Genomic DNA, 21,096 nt, shown 5'->3' with positions numbered 1-21,096 from the left:
ACTGCAGGTACGGAGCTGGTGAGCGTAGTTCTCCTATGGCTTTGGTGTAGCCTTAAATGTCATACTAACAAGTTGTTATTTATTAGACTTTATTCATTAAGTTGTTCCAGCTAGAAACCTGGAAAAGTCCTTGGAACCTCCCTTCCCCTCACTTCCCAAGCCCCGTTATCACCAAGTCATGTCACATTTTCTCTAAAATATCTCTCAGATTTGTCCACTGCTCTTCATCTCTGCCATTACCCTGTTCCAAGCCACTATCGCTTCCCACCTGGACCGCTGCCAAGGCCTTCTAGTTAGTCTTTCTGCTTCTTGTCTTGCCTGCCTCCTATCCTGTCACTCCCTGGCCCACCACCTTTCAGTGGCTGCACTTAGCACAATCCTTAACGTGGCCTTGGTGGTCTGTCTCCACGTCTTTCTCACTGAATATACTAGCCTTCAGGTCCTTGAACTTGACAAAGTCTTGCCTACTTCAAGGATTATCCACGTGCTTACTTCTCCTGGGAATACTTGTTCAGTCTCTTGGATCACTTCTCATCTTTCAGGAATCAATTTCAATGGCACTTTCTTGGAGATGTGTTCCCTGATTATCCTTTCCACTCCATCTCTGCTGGATCAATCTGAACCCATTTATTGTCCTTCTTGATGTGCTATTTTTTCCTTCATGTTATCACAGGTTGTCATTTAGAAAACATTGACGTTTTCATTTGTTTTAGGTCTGTCTCCCATCCACAGTAGATCACAGGAAAGCAAGGATTGTATCTTTGTTCAAAAGAGTTTACGTGTTTGCCCAGTGCACAAAATACTCTTTGGATGGTGCTGCCATGAGAAATGCTAGCAGGTCCCGTGTAACAAGACTCTGACATGAAAATAATTTCATGCAAACAAATAAATGGTAATCCAAAATGAGTCTCAAAGATGTTTATGCACATGAGGCAAGCCAGGGGAAGACTTGAGTTATGATAGGATATCCCACGGCCTTTCTCAACGGCTATTTGAAAAATAAGAAGAGAACAAGAACAAAAATATTTGTTTTACAGCTCTACCAAGACTCAGCCCTCCCCTTTCTCTCCCCCTTGCATCAAGTACATCCTGTACTTTTGGCAACATGTTGACTGGATATTTAAAAGCTGTGAACTGTTCAGAAAATTTCACATACTGGGTTATGGGCCATGTGTGTTTGATCAAAATTCAATTACTACACTGTACCATACTTGGAAACCTATCATCCCAAGTTATGAAGTATGACGAAATAGGCGAACCTAATTGGTTCAGTATGGGAACAGTATCAACCAAGCTTGTTATGATAAATAGCTTCCTGTGTTAAAGGTTCTCTAGAGCTTATAAGCATCTTGGCTCACCTCCTCAGTGGAATAGGGATATTGCTCCCAGGGACCCCCTAGATCACTGTCCCTCCAGTGCAATGGCAGTTCAGTTTTCTTCAACTTACTGCCCCTGAAAAAGAAAAACTCTGTGCAAATTTTCCTCTTCCTTCTCATTTCTTCATTTAGAATTTGAGCACCTGGTAACTTCTTTAGCTTTTTTTTTTCCCCCCTTAGAAGTACAATTTTAGAAATCATGAAGCATTCCAAATAAAATAAAAATAAAACAGACAAAACATCAGATATTACCGACCACTAAGGTTTAACAAATAATATATTTTTTTCCTATTTCCATTAGATAGATCTCTTGTTTTTGTTTTTTATGTGTCCTTTATCCTGCTTCTTGGGACCAAAGATGGACCACCATTTATTAAACTACAGTATTTATGAGACTTAGAAACTAAGTCCTAAGATGCTTTAACATACTAGAATCAGGAGGATGTACATCTCATTACAGAGAAGTACCTCAAGTTGTAAGTCTTTCTGTTGAAATGGACTCAGTGAGAATTCCTGGTCTTTATTGTAGATGAGATTATAAAGATTCATAGAGGAGGAAGGTTGTTGAAGGTGTGGGGAGCGAGCTCAAGAAATTGTCTTAACAGTTTAGAAAAGCTATAAGAATAAACAAAACCAAATACTTCCATGCTTTGTGGTCATCACGGGCACATGCACATAATTTTTCTTTAGAAGTGAGACTTTGGGTTGGATTAGAAGTATTTTCTTCTAGTGATCTCTGTAAAAGGCAAAACAATTGGGTGACTGACATTTAACTTCCGGAAAACAATCAGTAACATTGGCATTTTCCTCAGAAGACAGCTGTAAGGCCAGGAAAATTTGCATATATTTACCCTTAATTCTAGCCTACTACTTGCAGTTGCTTCTCTGAGTTTGTTCTTATTTTAAACATCCTTTGTATTAGATCATCCTCATTCACTCATTAACAGAAATGCATAATGCTACACTTGCATTTCTCCCCTGGAAAAAAGTGTTGTGTCCCATGAAAAGTTGTTTTGGTAAAAAGTAAGAGCCTTGGTTTGTCCTTGACAATAATTCATCCATCATGAGTGCTGCAGGACATAACCAAGACACAGAGAAAGACCCTTGGTGAAGGCAAATCTGCAAGCCCACACAAGGAGAGCGAAGATACCACATGGTTTAGCAGTTTGAAACCACAGTGCTGCCAAGGTTAGATTAGATTAGATTAGATTAGATTAGATTCTTGTTCTCTGCAGTACCTTAGGTTTGCTTTAGAAATTGCAATTAGATTAAAAGTTGTGATTTCAAAAATAGCACACTTGCACCCTGGCTCTAATTAAAGCATCAGCCTGCTTACCATAAGGGTCAAAGGTTCTATTCCCAGTTCCGGGCATGTACCTGGGGTGCAGGTTCCATCCCCAGCCCAGTTGGGGCGAGTGTGGGAGGCAATCAATCAATGTGTTTCTCTCATATTGATGTTTCTCTCTCTCACCTACCCCCTCCTTCCACTCTCTCTTAAAAAAAAAAAAATCAATGGAAAATATCCTCTGGTGAGGATTAAAAACAAAGGCCCACTTGCCTTTCTGTTTCCCTCCATCAACTGACTGTTGATACTTATGCTGCCATATATATGTTTTTTTCACTTAATAAACGTCTGATTTTTGGCAAATCAGCTTTTTTTTTCATTGAAATTTGCCTGATTGAATACCATGGGAGGTGGCAGAATAAATGCTATTATCTATGTACAGTAATTAAGGAAATAGTCCCTATTGCTCCAATGGGAACCAGGCTCTTCCTGCCTGTAATAACATCTATATATATAAAAGCCTAAGCGACCAAATGACCAGAATGACCGGAATGACCAGTCAACCAGTTGCTATGATGCACACTGACAACCAGGGGGCAGACGCTCAACACAGGAGCTGCCCCCTGGTGGTCAGTGCGCTCCCACAGCCCCATTCTAGCCTGCACCAGTCCCCCACCCCAGGCCTATTATCAGTTATCGTTGTTAATCTCCTATTGAGCCTAATTTATAAAGTACATTTTATGATAGGTATGTATGCATAGGAAAAAATTATGATCAATTAGATTAGAGGTCAGCAAACTACAGCCTGTGGGCCAAACCCAGCCTGTCACCTGGTTTACTGTGGCCCATGAACTGAGAATGGTTTTTCCATTTTTAAAGGGTTGAGAAAAAAATGAAAGGAAGAATAATATTTCATGACACCTGAAAAATATAATAAATTCAAATATCAGTGTCCATAAATAAAGCTTTATTGGAACACAGCCATGCTCCTTTGTCTGCATGGTATCTGTGCTGCTTTTGTGCTACAAAGCAGACTCAAGTAGTTGTGACAGACACTGCATAGGGGCAAAGCTGAGAATATTTACTGTCTGTTCTTTTACAGAAGACGTTTGCCAACCCCTGCACCTTCCAAAGTACAGAACCTAACAATGTTCAAGATTATGGTTAGCACAGTACTTGCTGCCTCCTTCCTCTGCTTCAATCTCTTCTAAAGAAAACAAACTGTTTTTCTTGTATTTCATGGCTTCAGGGTGAGGTTTATTCAAAGAATTATCAGTGCCCTTATGCTCCTTTTTTCCATGTTTGAAACAAAGAGATACTGTAGTCCCTCTGTACCCACAGTTTTGCTTTTTATGCTTTCACTTACCCTCAGTCAACTGTGGTCCAAAAATATTAAATGGAAAATTCTAGAAAGAAGTCATAAATTTTAAACTGTGCACCATTCTGAGTGGTATGATGAAATCCCATGCCATTCTGCTTTTTCCTACCAGTTGTGAATCATCCCTTGTTCAGCGTATCAGCTACCTGCCCATTAAACACCGAGTAGCCATTTTGGTTATCAGATGGACTATTTCAGCATTGCAAGTGCTTGTATTCAAGTAATCTTTACTTTACTTATGGATGGCTCCAAAGTGCAACAGTAGTTTTGCTGGGTATTTGGAGATGCCAAAGAGGAGCCATAAATTGCTTCCTTTAAATGAAAAGGTGAGTTCAATACAATAAGATATTTTAAAAGAGAGATGACATTCACATAACTTTTATTAAAGTATATTGTTGTACTTGTCCTATTTTATTATTATTTTCTTTTACATTCCCAAATAAACTATTTCTTCTTTTTATCTTTATTGTTGAAAGTATTACATAGGTCCTTACAACTCTCTCCAATTCATCCTTATTACCAATCCTCCAATCTCATTCCTCCTAAGTCTGTGACCCTCTAGCTAAGCCATTCAGCACAACTCACAAGTTAGTGTAGCTATGTACTTCTCTTGTTTCCTTCCACGCAAAGGGACAATCATATGTAGTACTTGAGGTTCTGCCTGCTGAAAGAATGACCTTTCCTTATTGTCTTTCAGAGTCCCTCTTCAGTAGGGCATACTGCTCTGCTGTCCACTTTTAGCTGGTGTGTATTCCTGCAGGTTTTTCTGCTTTCTCAAATCACTTTTCATAAGGAACTCCCCACAAGGGTGTTAGGATGAGTTGAAGAAAAGATGGCAGTACTTCTTACGCACGTAAGTGCACTGGGAGTGTGAGTGACGTGCCAATGCAGCTTCCACAATACCTTTACCACCTGCTTAAGTAAAATCTCATGTTTAAACTTCCACTTGATTTTGGAGTGTTGCTGTGCATGTCAAATACTATGACTTGATGGATTAGATAACATACAGTTGCTAATGGGCAGCTTAGGTCACATGGTCCCCCATATATTCAGTTTCTATCAGCCAGGAGATGTTTCTCAAAAAGAGACTATGTATTTGTATAAGAGTGCATGGCTTTGCTCCAAACCCTAGGGGCTTATATTTTGGTTCTGCTATAGGAGCTGTCTGCCCAATATCCAAGAGTCATATACATTTTGAGCACCATGATTCTGCTAGATCCTATGTCCAAGCTGCTTGTTCTGCCTCCTGGACTAGCTGGAGACTTGGCGCTTGCTCCGGGACCTAATTAAAGTTGACAGTCCTTAGGGGTTATTTGGTAAACTAGTGGCCCAGTGCACGAAATTCATGCACATTAAAAGGGAATTAATTAGAGGAAATATTTTAATATTGCTATTTGCCCTTTCTCTATAATAGAAGTGTCAGAGATGAAAGGAAATGAGTAAAATGTATTTGAAAACAATATATGAATTTATTAATAAACAATACAAAATGCTATAACAACAAAGACATGATATAATAACAATAAAAACATATGAAAACAACAAAAACATGATATAAAAACATGATATAAAAATAACATTGATGCAAACAATGACTGATAAAGTGATTAAACTTATTCTAATATCTCCCTGTATACCACAGTAAGAGTGAAAACACTTTCAGAGTGCTTGACTAATTTCCCTTGTGATAAAGTATTTACAACTTTAATTTTAACATCACAAACTCTTTAAACTTGAGAGAAAGCAACATATCATTGACCATGTCCAAAAATGGGTTCAGGTAGGAATATTCCTACTCTGTCTAGAGTTTGTCCTTGTGATTTATTAATAGTCATCACAAATGCTGGCATCACGGGAAACTGTCTTTGAATCAATTTAAATGGGAGGCCAGTGTCAGACGGAGACAAATCAATTCTTGGAATCAGAACAATCTCTCTTTCTGCAGATCCTGTGAATACTTCAGCTTTGATAATGTTAGGTATAATATCTTGATAATAAATCTAGTACCATTACAAAGATCTCATTTACTGTTAAGATTTCTCAATAGCATGATGATTGCACCCACTGTCAATTTTAATTTATGACATGGCATTCCCGAAGGAGTAATACTATTAAGAAATTTGATGGGAAAATTTTCCTTCTCAGCATCATCTGTTAGTCAATGGAATCATCACTCAAATATGTGTGAAAATCTCCATTGAGTATATCCAAAATTTCTTCATTTAATTTTTGAATGTGCTCATCTTTTAGACAAAGAATTACATGTTTAGATATATTTTTAATATTATCTATAGATATACTATTTCCAAAGGTAGCTTCAATAATAGATCCATTAAAAATCATTTCATGGGGGATTTCAATAATATCCATTCCTAAGTGAAAACTGCTATCAAGTTTGCCACCTCCAAGTTTTACTAACCATTCACTATAGTAGAATCCTCTGATCTCATATTTGTTGTAAGAGACAACTTTCTGAAATATCCCAAACATTATAGTACTTTAAACTCATTTGCACTATGGCCGATCGCATAGCATGTGGCACAACACTTTGACATTGTTGAAAATCCCCTCCGGGAAGGAGAACTTTCCCACCAAATGCAACATTCAAATTCATAATTTCTCTTAGTAATCTGTCTATGGTGTTTATAGCATGAATGGATGCCATGGTGCATTCGTCAATAATGAGAAGTTTGGCCTTTTTAGTGGTTTTAGCAACTTCACTCTTTATATAAGTCTAGAAATTGAAGTTTCATTTAATAGAATTGGTAATTTATATTGGGAATAAAAGGTTCTTCCACTGAGAAGTAAATTTGAAGCAATTCCTGTAGACGCTGTGGGTAAACAGTACCACCATGACTTCTAATATAATGTATTAAAACTTTATAAATATATGTTTTTCCACTACCACCTGGACCATCCAAGAAAAAGCATTTGGGGTGTACAGTTTGATCTTCAATAGCTGAAGTTATAGTCTGAAAGGTTGCCAACTGTTCACCATTCAGAGAATTTATCAAAACCTGTGCCTGTTGTTGCTTGGATAATTCATCACATGTATTTGTATTCATTAATGAAGATAGTCCAGAAGTTTGAAATGAGGGGACTCCCGTGGCAGGTGCGTGTAGCAGCCGGTCCCACCCCCGCTGTGGGCACCGCCATCTTGTGTTACGGGATCCCCACCTCTGCGGTGGGGGCTGCCATCTTGTTATGACATGATGGTCAATTTACATATTCCCTCTTTATTAGATAGGATGTGTCCAGCAGCTGACCCGTATGGGGTATGAGTTGTTTCCAAAACCCTGAGAGTTCTTCTAAGCATCTCTGTGCTGAGATGGAAGAATCCTGGATTTTTGTGAGGTTTATCTCACACCCTTTCATGCACACATGTTTTATCAAGGAGTCTACGATTGCAGCTGCTTTTTATTTACTATGTCTTAAGGATACAATATCATCAATGTACTGAACTACCATGATATCCTGTGGGATGGTGAAGTGATCAATGTCCTGTTGACTATTTTTTGGCAAAGAGCCAGGGCTGCTGTAGCCCTGGGGTAAAACAGTACAGGTGAAGTGCTTACCTGTCAGATGAAAGCAAACTCCTCTGGTATTCTGTGCTTAAAGGAATAGAGAACAAAGCATTTATCAGATCAATACCTCCATACCAAGGGCAGTGTCTACGTTGATTTGCTCTGGCAAATACACCTTATCTGAAAAAGCAATTGCAATTGAAGTGCAACTACATGACTGAATTTAAAATAATCTGTTGTCTTTCTCTAAAACCTGCAATGGCTACAGTGGCGAATTAAATAGGGCAATGATAAAAATCATCACCCCAGCATCTTCCATTCATTGTTTAATAGCTTGGTGAATTAACTTAAGGTGCACATCCTTGTAAACAACACATGGATCAAAAAATAGAACTTTGCCAGTTGCCCCAGTTACCCCAGAAGCCTCTATACCTGCCTCATCCTAATCATAGCCCTCTTCCTCCCTTCAAAAGTAATAGCTATTTGGACTCCCACTTCCTTGAAATTTTATGCCTTTATTATTTAAGTGTATATCCTTAAATATAACAGTTTAATCATGCCCATTGTGTTTTTAAGTTGCTTTTAACCCCCATTTCCCTTTTTATTTTTATCATTTATTGTAGCCCATTTGGACTGTAGAGTTTCCCAAAGTCTGGATATTTTTATTGGATACTCATGGAGCAATTCCATGTGCTTCTTTCCCTTTGTATACCCTGCAGATTGGCAGCTGGATCCAGAGGCTTGATTGGACTCAAGTGCAATCCCTTTGGAAATACTGTGAGTGATGTTATGTTCTTTCATTAGAAGATACATAATGCCTATCTGATTTTCACTCTTTTTATGATTTCAACAGCTGGTTATGCTCAAGGCCTAAACCCATTTATTTATCAGAGGTTTCAAACTGTGATATTCTATCATTTTTTTTTATATAAGCTGGAACAATTTTATAAAGGGACAATTCCCCTTGTCTATTATTTGATTAGCCAGCTGAGGTAGAATAGGCAAGATAAATGCTTGATTCTTTCCTTTTGTTTATCCAGTTCTCAAGGAATTGAATTGAGTTCCTTTTCATCCTCAGAAGGTGACCAGTTAGATTTTTTTCTTTTTTACTATTATTATAAACTCATACATTTAAACTTATTTGATGTATTTCAATTTATTGCAATTTTTATTGAAGCTGAAGTTGTCCATCCTTGGCTAGTACGAGCCTCTTCAAGTTTGCCCCTGACTCTTTTTGACATGATGCCAGTGGTCTTTAACAGCTTCCTTGCTATCTGGTATGTCAAGATGTTCCAGTTACACTTGTACATATTATTCCCCAGACCTGGAACCAGTCATTTCTCCAAAAATTCTTGGTTTATTTAATGAAAAATGGTATTTCAAAACCACAATCTGGGTACTGGGGATGCTCACATTTCTGGGTCACTAATGGGCTCTAGCTCTTAGGGGTATTTTTTCATTTAAGTTTAGACTATAAGATTTTTTACTTAATTTCTTCTATTTTACATTTGTATCTCCTTTCTTCCACACTGAGAACCTTGGTTCCCAAGGACATGATAGAAGTAGAATATCCCATTATTATTCACTTGTTTTGTCCCACACTACACATATAACAGTCTCAGAATCAGAATAACGAATACTACTACCATCAATTATGATTACGAGAATATAATTTTAAAATATTTCTACTTTGCATATGTTATTTCCATATCCCCCATTTTTATGGTTTTACTACATCCAGATTTTACAGCTATTATCTGTAATAATAAAAGGGTAATATGCTAATTAGACCAAACCTCCTTTCGGGGGTCCTTCCAGAAGAAGCCAGGGCTGGAGGGAAGCAGCCCAGGTCCCTGATGCCTGCTGGCAGTGGCTGGAGCAAAGCCCAGGTCCCAGGTGCCAGAGGGAAGCCTGTGCCAGCAGTCAGGGGAAGGAAGACCTACTTTTGCACAAATTTTTGTGCATCGGGCTTCTAGTATACTATAAGCTCTTATTTCAAACCCTCATTTAGTCTTAGCTATTCAATTAAGTATATATTTAAATCCCACTATCAGTTTCAATGTCAATGTTTCTCTAGTTATTTTTGTTGTCTGAAGCTCACTGGCCAAGATAGTTTTCTGTGATAATGAAAATGTTGTGTAAGTGCATTATTTAGTATAGTAGCCATTAGCCACATAAACTTCTTGAGCACTTGAAATGTAGCTAGTTTCATTGAAGAATTTAACATAATTTAATTTAATTCATTAAAATTAAAATTTAAATAGCTACAAGTGGCTAGTGGCTATCATATTTGTCAAATTTCTTAGGAAGAGCTCATGGGAAAAATATCCCTTGAGTTCTTTTATGTAAATAACAGTTTTTCTGCAATTTTTATATTTGTAGGTCAGTTTTGCTGTTTTTAAAATACTTGGTTCACATTTTCTTCCTCTGAGCATCATATTTATGTTACTCCATTTTCTTCTGGCATAAAATGTTACTGTTGAAAAATCTGATGATAATACAAATTTTCCCTTGTAAGTCATGTGTGCTCTTTGCCTAGATGCCTGAAAGGTATTTTTTAATTAAAGCTCAGTACTTTTTCTAGAATATGTCTTAGTGCTTCTATAGATACATCATCATAATCAATCACAGATGATAATTTCATTCATTAATTGTGAATGCCACTGCATGCCATGGATTACCTAGCATTCCAGTTACATTGGCAGTGTTCAGCAGTTTGTTCTAGACCAAGGATATGAATGAATCAATCCTGAAATCCAATCTTTGAGATTTTGAGGGTCTGTTTCCTGGAATCACTTCTTGAACCAATTTTTGTATCAGTGTTTAATTAGAAGACAGAAATCATACCAATAATCAGAATAGGGAAAATTTATTATAAAACAGAGACAATAACTTCATAAATGGCATGGCCATTTTTGATATATTTCTCAAGCACGCAATATGCTCTTTTGATATGTAATTTTAAATACTTTTATTTTTTTATTTCAGGAAATATTTTAGTATTTTTTTTTCTCCATCTTTCAGGGATTCCCATTATCCATATGTTGGATTTTCTTTGCCTATCCTATCTAATAAAAGAGAAACATGGTAATTAGCCATACGACCGCTACCCTTCCCATTGGCTAATCAGGGCAATATGCAAATTAACTGCCAGCCAAGATGGCAGTTAATTTGCATACGTAGCCGCAATGCTGGGAGGCAAAAGGGGAAGGACTGAAGAATGGTGATTGGCAACCCAGGTGGCAGGCAAGAGCTGGGGGGTGGGCAAAGGCCGCCTTCAGCCGGTTTTCGCCGTCGTTGGGGTTGCCAGCTGGCCTGCGTGGAGCGATTGCCATGGCAATGGGAGGGCAGGAGGGCTCTGCCCAGGTCAGGCCCCAACCCCGGACCCCACCGGGGCCAGGGTTGCCGGCTGGCCTGCGCCCAGCGATCGCCATGGCAATCGGAGGGCAGGAGGGTCTGCGCCCCGCGATCACGATAGGAGGGCGGGAGGGCGGTGCGGGCAGGCCAGGCAGCAACCCTGGACTCCCGGGACAGGCGGCTGGCCTGCGGCCCCAAGATTGCCATGGTGATCAGAGGGCGGGAGGGCCCGGGAGCAGGCCAGTCGGCAACCCCGACCCCCCAGAAGCCGCCTGCCCGCGCCCGTGTGCGGCAGCAGAAGCTGACAGCCCAAGCCCGTGTGCAGCCTCTGAAGCTGCCTGCCCACAGCATGTGCAGCCACAGAAGCCGCCTGCTCACGCCTGTGTACAGGCACAAAAGCCGCCTGCCGCCGCCTGTGATCTGATCCGGTTCCGGGTTGCAGGCCCGCGCCCATGTGCGGCTGCAGAAGCCACCACCCCGTGCCTGTGTGCAGCTGCAGAAGCTGCCTGCCTGCCACATCCCACTATGATCCACTGAGTTATGAGGCCAGAGAGCAAGGAGAGCTTCCACCCCTGAGTCAAAGTGGGGAGAGGAGGACACGGCCTCCCCTCCTAAAGTCGCCAAAGGACAGGACCTAACCTAAGCCACATCCTCTGAGACAGCCGGGCAGGCACCACTGACCCTCTCTGCAGGCCGGGCGCCCCTCCCTGCACAGCTCCCATAGCTCCCCACTGGCTGAGTCAGGCACAACAGGTTTGCAGCCACAGGGGCGATTTAGCAGCTAATGACAAATGCGAGAACTAACAAATGAAGCAGCTACTGCAGTGGGGAAAAGACGTTCATCAAATTCGTTGTCTCTGAGAAACTGAGGCAGCCAGCACAGGCCCCTGCACAGGTTGAGGCTTCTGCTTCTAAAGAAACGTCCTGGGGTTAGAGGTGAGGGGGTGCTGCCTTTCCCATCTCAGAGCTCTAGGAGGAGTCTGTGCTCACCCTCCTGGTATTCTTAACACCCAGAGACCCCTCCCCAGTCCAGGCAGGAATGTTCCTCGCTGACCACCTCCAGAAAGCAGAGAACAAAGAGGCACTTCTTGACTTCAAGCCTCTAAACCAGTGGTTCTCAACCTTGGCTGCACATTAGAATCACCTGGGAATCTTTCTAAAATCCTGATTTCTGGGCCTCATCCTCTGGAAATTCTGTTTCTTTGTTATGGGGTGGGGCCACAACATTAGTAACAAAGAAACAGAATTTCCGGAGGATGAGGCCCAGAAACCAGGATTTTGAAAAGATTCCCAGGTGATTCTAATGTGCAGCCAAGGTTGAGAACCACTGCTCTAAACAGACTTGATCACTGTGGGCAAAGACCTGCAGCTGAGAGGGGTCAGGTTCTGGGTGTCGAGGTCCAGAGCGTGGAAGACCTCCTGGGGAAGCAGTGGATCTGGAAGCCTGTGTGCTGGGTCAGAGACACGCCTGTCTCCCACCCTCCCCTGCTCTGCACATAGACGTGCCTAGACTGGGGTGAGGAGGAGAAGGAGAACTAGAGGGAAGGAACACTGAGTGTTTGTTGGCAGCCATGTAAAAAGGACTGTGACCTCCCCTCCCACTGAGTCACTCCCTAAGGCAGCAGGAGACGGAGGGTCTGAGAGCAGCCACACAGCTTTGTGGCTGTGACCAAGGCACCAAGATGGTGTCCATGCAACGGGGCTGAGGAGGTGTCAGAGGACCTCACCCCAGAAAACCCAATAGCTCTTCGTGTGAGTGAGAGAAGGTGGCAGGGAGGGAGGGAGAGAGCAAATTGGACTCAAGAGGCCTCAAGGCCCAGATGAGGAGAATATACCAGGGATCAGCATGGACTTGAGCTCTGAGGTGAGGGTCAAGGGCAGCTGGGTGGGGGCCAGCCCAGACAGAAGACTGAGGTCCAGATGTTCTTGACCCTGCTTGGTTCTTCGGCACCTCTGCCTGAGATATAAACTGTCTGACATGGAAGTACAACTCCAGAGAAGGGGGTGGGGAACCTAAGTTAAATAATATTTTGTTTTTGTTTTTTCACTTGGCAGAATGGGGGCTGAAGTTGAAGTTAGGTTTGGTTACTAAACAATAAAGAAAACAACATTTCTTGCACACCCGACTGTGTGGTCTGAGTTTGCTGCTGCCTATAAACCAAGAAAAAGTTGTAAAATGAAGTACTAATCTCTAGGGTTTAGGTCAGACTGAGGAGTAGTGCCACTCAGCCAGAAGCTGGCTCATGGCTGGCCAGTGCAGGGATGGTGGCAGGAGCTTCTCCCACCTCCGTGGCAGCACTAAGAATGTCCAACTAACAGTTTAGGCTCGACCCTTGGGGGCCTAAGCCTTTAGTCGGACATCCTCCAGGGCTCCCTGGCTGCCAGAAGGATGTCTGACTGCAAGCTTAAGCCTGGTCCCCTGGGGAGTGGGCCTAAGTCAACAGGTGGATATCCCCCAAAGGGGTCCTGGTCTGCAAATGGGCAGAGGCCGGGCTGAGGGACGCACCCTTCCCCCCCCCCGCCCCCCCCACCGAGTGCACAAATTTTGTGCACCAGGCCTCTAGTCTTTAATATTTGCCATTTTCTCTTGCCTTCTATTTTATTTTTCATCATTTTTATGAATTATTTTTTCTTTTTTTTACTCTCCATTTAAAGCAGCGGTTCTCAACCTGTGGGTTACGACCCCTTTGGGAGTCGAATGACCCTTTCACAGGGGTCGCCTAAGACCATCGGAAAACACATATATAATTACATATTGTTTTTGTGATTAATCACTATGCTTTAATTATGTTCAATTTGTACCAATGAAATTGGGGATCACCACAACATGAGGAACTGTATTAAAGGGTCGCGACATTAGGAAGGTTGAGAACCACTGATTTAAAGGCATTACACATTATATTTATTTGCAATCTTCATTTAAAAAAATTTTTTTTTCTTTTATTAGTCATTCTTCTTTGAGTTCTGTTACATTACTTCTGAGTTTTTCTAATTCTGACATGCTATTTTTCCATATATTGTATTTTTTCTTAATATCTCAGCTAATTTTGAAATAGCCTGTTATAGTTTTGATTTGTCTTTGAGCATGTCTTTCAAGTGTGCTTTTATTTCTGTAGGGATATTATTCTGCTCTGTTTCTTTTATTTTTTAAATAGTAGTTTATGGATTTGATTTTGATACTTTTTTGTTTGTTACTTATTTTTAATGTAAATTTGGTTTTATTAAACTTTTTAATAAATATTTTTATTGATTTCAGAGAGGAGAGAAGAGGGAGAGAGAGATAGAAATATCCATGATGAGAGAGTGTGGGAAGCCGCCTATTGTCTTCTCTAGAAGAGAGGTGTGGACAAGGAACCTGGAAGGCTGGTGACCCTTGAAGTCCTGGCAAAGGTCAGAGCTATGCACCTACTGTTTAGTTGAGACAATGGTAGCGAAGCAACTTCCCCACCAGATAGCCATGTAAATCCTTACTGATAAGATAGTCTGCCTGTTGCTGGAACTTGCCTGCCTAAGGGCTAAGGGTGTATCCCAAACTGAATAAAAGAGTGGCAAGGCCTGAGCACAAGCTGTGTCCATCCTCTTGGGATGGGCTCTCGCCTGGCCCCCAATTTCCAAATTATTATCTCTTGTCTAGTCTCTTTCATTTGTGTGCGGCCCCTCTTCCAGATCCTGACCCCTGGACCATGCGGGACGTAGGGGGTATACATATACATAAACATCTACACAATACACAAGAGAGAGTCAGTGATCGGCTGCCTCCTGCACACCCCCTACTGGGGATCGCGCCTACAACCCGGGCATGTGCTCTTAACCAGAATTGAACCCGGGCTCTTCAGTCCACAGGCCGATGCTCTATCCACTGAGCCAAACCAGCTAGGGCTGGTTTTATTAAACTTTTAAAAGAGGCTTGTTTCAGATAGATTTTCTAAGTTTATAGTGCTCCCTCTTCTGTCACTTTATGTAGTATTAAAAGGTATTGTGGCTTGTTTTCTAAGATTTTCTGGCTCTATTTCCCTCTCACAGTTTGAGCCAGACTTTATTTTGCAATTATCTCTGTTGCTTCTATCCCCCTCAAGTTTAATTCTACTGTAGCAGTTTCTGTGGGGTTCTGTCTTGGAAGGAAGCCCCGTCGGTGGTGTTTTTTAAGAGACTCGTAGATACAGAGAACATTTAAAAATACATTTTATTGATTTAAGAGAGGAAAGAAGAGGGAGAGATGGAAACATCAATGATGAGACAGAATCATCAATCAGCTGCCTCCTGCATGTCCACTAGTGGGGACTGAGCCCATAACCCGGGCATGTGCCCTAACCGGGAATTGAGCAGTGACCTCTGGCTCATGGGTCAATCCTCAACCACTGACCCACACCAGCTGGTCTGTCAATGGTGTTAAGACTGCTCCAGCCCCATTTCGTCCTTACTCCTGACCCGTTACACTCACTCCCTATTCTGCTATTCTCAAATTGGCCTGCTGAACGTCTAGTCAGTACCTGTTGCCTTTTCAGGCCATCAGTTGCATTGTTGCTTTTCTCTGTCCCCCCGCCCCCAACACAGATGCTCTTGTTCCTGTAGATGTTTTCCCCTCATCCATTTGTATTATGGAGTTTGGGGAGATATTTATTACCTAGTTTTATTCTAAATATTGGTAATATTTGGTCTCATATCAATTTTCTGTATATTTTTATATGGGGATTCAGCAATATCTAAACCTATGCTGCCACTATCTTTCCCTGTCAAGTCTTTGATGGTGGTATTAATCTGTAATTTCCTCAGGGATATGGTATTGTTTTTGATTCACTGGTTGGTTTGTTCCACTTGTTCCTGTCCTTTATGATAAGAGAATGAATGCGGACATCCTACCACTTGCCAAAATGTTGGTCTTCTGGAATGGGAAAATAACCACAGCATGGGTTCATGGACTTTCTTGGCTCATTACAAGATGAATTCTGGCCAAAGTGCATGTATCGCTGACCCTCCTAAGTTCTTACTCTCACTAGTGCTTCACAGTTGCCTGTTGTGCCCCTAAGGATTAATGCTAGCTAAGAACAAGTGTCTAGTAATACATCCCAAAGTCTCAGTGCACAATTACTCTGGCAAATGCCTTTGGTTTCTTCAAGGAGACAAAGATGAAGGTTACAATTCATTCTTAGGACAATGTTGCAGGGTCTTTCCTCATGGGCACCTGGCTTTTTTATTCAATGGGCTCAAATGGAACTGGATCAATTTCTGGGAATTGGGTAAGGGAATCTGACTTTATACTGAGGCAACTAAATCAGTGCCCCAATTTTCCAGATTTCTTTTTCTTGACTTTTTGGCTTTAGTCCTAGAAATCCCATGATAAATAATGTAATCCTTGAGGTCAAAACATTCGGATTATGACTGTGTTTTTGCTGCTTATAGGTTAACCAGTTAGTGCTGCCAGGAGACATCTGCCACTCCAGAATATTATTATCACCACTATACCCAGAGAGCCTATTTCAGTATCAGCATTGCCTATGTAGGGCAGGCACTAGGCAGCGGTTCTCAACCTGTGGGTCGCGACCCCTTTGGCAGTCGAGACCATCCTGCATATCAGATATTTACATTACGATTCATAACAGTAGCAACATTACAGTTATGAAGTAGCAATGAAAATAATTTTATGGTTGGGTCACAACACGAGGAATTGTATTTAAAGCGCCAGAAGGTTGAGAACCACTGCCTAGCAGTGATGGTGAACCTAAGACACGTGTGTCAGAGGTGACACGTGAACTCACTTTTTTTTGTTGATTTTTCTTTGTTAAATGGCATTGAAATATATAAAATAAATATCAAAAATATAAATCTTTGTTTTACTATGGTTGCAAATATCAAAAAATTTCTGTATGTGACACGGCACCAGAGTTAAGTTAGGGTTCTTCAAAATGCTGACACGCCGAGCTCAAAAGGTTCGCCATCACTGGCCTAGAGTGTTTTAAAGGATATTGGTGTTTTAACCAAGTATATTTCTCTGCCTTAATTAAAGGAACATTCTTTGGAGCCTCTTTGAGAACACAGGTGATGAATGAACAGGTCATAAATAACAATTTCATTTCAACATTATTATCTCCCATAGTCTTTGGGTTTTTTCCCTCCTCTTCTACATTTTGACATTTCAATCTCACTTTGGATAGGCCTTTGTTGAAACCAGATTTAAGTTCATCAACTGAGTAAACAGATGCATTGCTTTTAATTAGATCACTGAATTAAAGATCTCTAATAAATGTTTGATAGTTCCTTCTTGTTGACCTAGTCCTTCCCCCATCTGAATCCATTATCACACATATTTCCCAGATTTCTATAGATGCAAATAAACATGAAATTGTAACTATTTTAGTAGATAAACTCTTTGCTTCTCTCCCTGATTTGACTTTTTTTATTGACCAAGAGATAATGAAGTGTTGTGGAATATGAAGTTAACTGGTGTCCCCTTGCAGGTAAGGTAAGTGCAGGGTCTCTATGCAAGTCAGAGCCAGCATTATGAGATGAGGAGGAAGGACTGCTCCTTCTGACAAGTGAGGCACAGTAGATAATGGGGGCTTCAAGGACTCATATTTATCTGAATTTACTCTAATGTTCTCATCTCAGTTCTCAGGGTTTTACTCCTTCTAATCAAAATCTATCTTGAGCATAAAAGACCTGGTGAGGTTGTGAATTCAATTTAATTTGTAATGCAAAACTCTCATGATCAGCCTTGGCATCTTACTTTGGCATGTCATCTCATTGGCTTTAAGAGATTAGAGATTGTTTGATGGTGGTTACAGACATTTTTCCAATCCTCTAATTTTGCCTAGAGCATATAATTTAAATAAATGTAAAGGCACGAGCTTATGCCCCCTTTCTTTAAGCTTCCCAGGGCTTCCGAAGTGTCCAGCTTGCCCCATAGTCCTTGTCTGCACCATTTTTATCATACAAATCTACCAAAAGGCTTGCCTTCAATGGGTACGTAATTTAAGCCTCTGAAAAATGTCATAATTTCAGTAACTTCATTGTAACTATACCATGGACTGCCAGTTCCCATTTTTCAGTGAGAACTGAATCATCTCCGCCTTGAAATCCAACCAAATCAGACAACCACTCCCAAATCCTGGTTATTGAACGTCTGTTGTCTATAACCACTTCCAGTTTCACAAATTACATTAGTCAGGGCTCAGTGTACGAGATAGAAAATACCTTAGGCATTTTAAACATGAAATAATTCTATACAGGAAATTGGGTGCTTTAAAAAATGGTTGGAAATGCTAGAGTAGCATAAATCAGGGGACCATGATTGGCACTATAAAGTTCAGTGCTCATCATCATAGATGCTATTCAGAGAGCAGATAGTTCAGGTTAGGAAGCCACTTCCTCTGTCACCATTGAAACTTTCTTGATACTCATAAAGGTGTTAACCAGACCTGCGTCTGGTCATCATGGCCCCCACCTACTTTTCTGAGACTCATGTTTTCATAAGCTTGCTTGTTAGCAGGAAGAGCAGCAGGAGGATAGCCTCTGTTCTATGTTTGTCTTCCAGAACTTCTGCGAGTGTATTAATTGGCTGAACCTAATTTGTATATAGAACTCCAGCTGCAAGAAAGTCTAGGAGATATATTTTTAATTTTCTAGGCTCTTTGAGGAGGTGAGAATGGATGCTATCCAGTATGTTAAAAAACTAAATCATTGTTTTTTGTTTGTTTGTTTTGTTTTGTTTTTGCTTATATTAGTTTATGTTGCTTCATGCAAAATGGGAGATTAACTGTAGCGAGGTGAAGAGTTCATGGAAATGAGTCTATAAACAGCAAAGACAGGATATTTTTTTTCAAGAAGTTTGTATATGAAGAGAAAAAGATGAGATGATAATTTTTGGGAGAATCCAGAGGAAAGGGACAGTTTAATTCAGATGTAAAAGATTTAAGCATTGTTATAAGTCAAGTGGGAGGAAAGAGTAGAGTATTTAAAATAGGACACTAGGGGCAACTGATGGAAGAAGGACTGGAGAAGATGGGAAGGTAGGAATCAAGGTTGCAGACATCAGGGTTGGCCCCAAACAAAGAAGTAAGAGGAGCAGTTTTGTTCAAGGACCTTGAACATCAAAAGATCACATACATGCAAGGACCTTACCAGATGTGAGAAATCAGGCAGCCTGACCATAGGTGAGCACGTGCCTGTGTCAGTCATACAAGAGCAGCTTATGTAAAATAGGTGACTAGATGTTCCTGTAGTTTCAGTTTTTCAAATGAATAACTTAGTTTGGGGCATCTAACCTTTCAAATACTTCAAACTGCTTGTTGTCAGGTATTTACTTAGGACAGATAAAAACCCAACCTGTATTGTGTAAAATATGGACACTGTCCCACAACTACCTTGAAAGCAGCATTCTTCCCCCTTGAAAATGTGTGGAACTGACCAACACTAGAACAGTGGGCCAGTCAGGACTCAAAACTGCTCTACCAACCCTGGTTCTTACACAGAGATCTCCATTTCTGCAGGTCTCCATTTGGCTGTGGTTGATGCGGTCCTTTGCAAGCACCTGAAAAATCAGTTAGCTTTGGTTGAGAAGAATAATATGCCAGTGAGGTTATATCCACTGTAAAAATGTCTACCCTTAGGAGTGAATATGATAACAACAGAAATTTTGAACTAGTTTATGCAAAAGACTCAGAGTGGATGCTTAGGGCAGAATGCAACCTGCCTTCACGTCTGTCTTCTGCTGGGGTTGCTAGGTTTGAAGCCCCTGGGCAGGGCTTTTGCGTGTCAGGGAAAGTGAAAAGCAGAGTAAATTCTGTCACTCTAGTCCAGCGGCTCTCAATCTGTGGGTTGTGACCCCTTTGGGGGTTGAATGACCCTTTCACAGGGGTCGCCGAAGACCATCGGAAAACACATATATAATTACATATTGTTTTTGTGATTAATCACTGTGCTTTAATTATGTTCAATTTGTAACAATGAAAATACATCCTGCATATCAGATATTTACATTACGATTCATAACAGTAGCAAAATGACAGTTATGAAGTAGCAACGAAAATAATTCTATGCTTGGGGGTCACCACACATGAGGAACTGTATTAAAGGGCCGCGGCATTAGGAAGGTTGAGAACCACTGCTTTAGTGGATGCTGGGCAGATGCTTTAGTGAAGTGGTTACTTGGAGGGATCTTTCCAAGGGAAAGTAAGAGGATTTCCAAGTTCCTTGATCCTCTTCTTTGGTCGGCCTCGGGATCAAGCAATCACTTGGGTAGGCCCTAAACTTATCCCATATAATCTTATCCTCACCCTTCCTATACATCCATCAACCATCCAATTAAGAGTGGTGTGTCTGCCCTAACTGGTTTGGCTCAGTGGATAGAGTGTCCTGCTGTGGATTGAAAGGTCCTGGGTTCGATTCCCATCAAAGGTATGTATGTACCTTGTTGTGAGCTCGATCCCTGGTAGGGGGCGTACAGGAGGCAGCTGATTGGTGTTTCTCTCTCATTCATGTTTCTAACTCTCTATCCTTCTCCTTTCCTCTCTGTAAAATCAAATACATTAAAAAAATACATTAAAAAAAAGAGTGGTCTGTCCAATTACATTGCAAATGTAATGCAAATGTTCTCTCCAGATAGTCCCTGAGCAATCCTTTTCTACCAGCAGTAGCCCCAAGCCCTTATAGAGATAGTCTGGGGCCACTACAGTCTTTGATCACATAGGCTTGCTCCAATGATAAATTATATTATAAAAACAAAATTGAAAAACACTTTCCTGTAATGTGTTAAAAGTTTTGTCTGTGATTCTCATTTCTCCCTGTTACGTTTCCTACAGGCTGATGTCTTTCACTGCCTCAGTTTGCCAAGATCTCCGCTTTCTACCCAACCAAATCTAGGGTCCTTTTTAAAGACGAGTCCTACCTGTGTCACTTTTTCTCAGGGCTCTGCAAGGTGACTGACTAGCAAATTTAATTAACTAATGCACAACAAAATTCCATTGGCTTCATCTATCACTCTTTGAGGATAATATTTGCATTTTAAATGAAGCTTCTTAGACTGTCAAGTTCAGCATGTGGCTTATAGATCATCAGGACAAATGCACTGGTTTCACAGAGGAGGCTGCTGAGGCTCAGAGGCCTCACAGAACTTACAGGGAATCTCAGGGCTAGTAAGGGGCAGAGCAAGATTGGAACCGGTTTGGGGTACAGCGCACC

This window comes from Myotis myotis, unplaced genomic scaffold (genome assembly GCF_014108235.1).
Source record: "Myotis myotis isolate mMyoMyo1 unplaced genomic scaffold, mMyoMyo1.p scaffold_m19_p_2, whole genome shotgun sequence".
NCBI classification, from domain to species: domain Eukaryota; kingdom Metazoa; phylum Chordata; class Mammalia; order Chiroptera; family Vespertilionidae; genus Myotis; species Myotis myotis.
Note: the sequence above shows the minus strand (reverse complement) of the source record.